The sequence below is a fragment of the Poecilia mexicana genome, unplaced genomic scaffold, assembly GCF_051168715.1.
Source record: "Poecilia mexicana isolate PSO_F unplaced genomic scaffold, ASM5116871v1 scaffold_18, whole genome shotgun sequence".
Classification (NCBI taxonomy): Eukaryota; Metazoa; Chordata; class Actinopteri; order Cyprinodontiformes; family Poeciliidae; genus Poecilia; species Poecilia mexicana.
Genome location: NW_028263387.1, coordinates 25209511 through 25211900, shown reverse-complemented (window position 1 = coordinate 25211900; position 2390 = coordinate 25209511). Strand labels below are relative to the sequence as shown.

The 2390-nt window shown below is 36.1% G+C and overlaps 1 long non-coding RNA gene across 1 annotated transcript; it reads left to right on the top strand.

The window, feature by feature from the left end:
* Positions 1-575: 575 nt before the first annotated feature.
* LOC148154326 (uncharacterized) lies at positions 576-2390 on the top strand. The gene is made up of 2 exons (XR_015766264.1): positions 576-815; positions 2355-2390. It is a non-coding gene; the product is annotated as an uncharacterized LOC148154326 (long non-coding RNA).

Genomic DNA, 2390 nt, shown 5'->3' with positions numbered 1-2390 from the left:
GAAGAATGACTGATATCATTAACGATACAGGGAAGAAGCTTTTTATTTATCTAGCTTTGCTAGCAAAGTCGTTAGCTAGCAGCTAGCTAACAGCACAACAACAACAGCCTAATGTCTGTATGATAAAAATACTGAATCGATAGATAAGAACAGTTTTTCCTCACCTGGCTGTCTCCTCCCCTCAGTAGTTCTTCAGAGTAAACCAGACGCAGAGGCCTGTCAGTGTCTGTTGTATTTCATTTCCTCTCTGATTAAACCGCTGAAGCAGAAACGATGCTTCAACGTTTTCCGTTATCTGACAAGCAGCAAGTCTGCTCCACTTTATTCACCAAAAACGTTTTTTTTAATTCACCAAAAACTGATCTGTAATCTGGAACGTTCGTTACATTGAGCTCCAGTTAGCCGCTTTATTTCAATGCGCGAGAGGCAACTGCGTCATGCGTCACGGGCAAAAGGTCAAAGGTAACAAGGTGACTGTTATGTTGTACAAAAAAAACTCCAACAAAAAAGCAAATAATTTTAGTACATGTTATGTGTCAGAAGAGGGCTTAGGAAATAATACCAAAAATAAAAAATAAAAAATAAAAAATTGACCAAAAGGGCACTTGGGGGCAAGGAGCAAAAGGGGAAGGTGCTCAAGCACCCCCCCCTCTGCACGTGCCTGGATAGGAGGTAGAAGGCGACCCTGAAGAGGCCATCTTTAAATGACCTGTGCTCTGAATTAACAGATCAGAGAGACCTGAATAGAGGAGGAGAACGACGGCAGACACCAGAACCTCCAAACCAGATCACAGGGTCCACAGCTGCAACACGGCGTAAGAAACATTATGCATCCATCACACATTTATACATATATATTGGTCAAATGGGTTTCGATGTAATTATGAAAAGAAAAAAAACAACATTTTCTTTCAAAGTTGTAAGAAACTAATCAACTATAGGCTATGTCTCTTCTTTTAGATTTGTTGCTTTTGACTCCCCAGTTGATGAAACATTTTTTACCTGTCAAAAACTGCTATGGAAAATTAAATATTGTCACCTGATTTATATTGTGTTAAGCTAAATATTTACTGATGTCCATTTTCTGTTGTGTTGAGTTTTTCTATGCCTAAGTAACAAGTATTGACATGAACAAGGGAGGAATGATAGAAATATGGAAAACAGAACAACTCCAGATAATTTGTCTCAATTCTTTGCTTTTTTTATCTAACAGCTGATTGATAAACTAATCAGGTCTGTAATCACTGAACATCACAGCTGAGCATCAAACCAGGAAACTGAACTTCCTTGTTGGTGACTGAATCTGACTGACTAGATGTTATATAATGTGATAAAGCAGCAATGAACTGGTGACTGACTGGGTTAATCGAGGCTCACCAGCTTTCAGTGATGTGAAGGTTTAGACCAGAGGTGTCCAACCTGTGGCCCCGGAGCCGCATGTGGCTCATTGGGTTCTCCACTGTGGCTCATAGTAACTGGCTAAAAATGCTTAAAATGTTGATAATTTAAAAACTATACTTGCTTTAGCAGCTTTTCTTAGGCGTTTCCTCAAAGAATGACTCAGAATGTTACCAGTGTAATATTATTAGTAGTTTACAAACTACATGTTGTTTTACATAATTTTCTATTTAAAAATGAATCTCCAGTTGAAGAAAAGCTTAAAATTTGTTTACCTGCATTGAAGGCAATAATGGATCTTAAGGTAGCAGAGGATTCAGATCCCTGATCTGGACAACACTAAAGAAAAACTGTTGAGAATTTGTTTTGGGTTTAACTAGAATCTGCTTAGGACTTATTATTTGGGATATTATAATTTAATATAAGTAACTATTTTAATTGCAGTTGTTTCATAGATTTAGTTGGCATTTGATGGTTAGTATCTGATTCAAAAGTGGACTATTTGTGGACCTTTGGCAAAGCGGACTGTGTATCCCATGATGCTCTGGAACTAGTAGAGTAGGAGCCTGGAGTTAGACGAAGAAGAAGAGTTTCTTCTTAATTTAATCTGACAAGCCTCGTGTGAATATACATTACATATTCAATTTAATATGTTGATGTTTCCATCTTTATTTTAATATGCTTTGGTTTCTGGATTGTCTTATTTTTTTAACAAGCATCTGGAAACAAATGAAAGACAAATAATTTCAGAAAAAGTCAAAACTTTACTGCTTTATTTTAATTTATTTTTATTTATTTTTTGATGATAATTTTCTTTTGAAAAACTAAAAATGAGAGTGGAAGAGAAAGAGAATTCTGTTTTTATCCAAGTCATCTTAATAATAATGTAACTTTAGGATATCAAACAATCAGAGGAAGATGATGTTACTGAAAAGATTCTGTTTTGTGTTTCATAGATCGCAGAAGAAATGGAAACTCAGGAGATGAAGCTG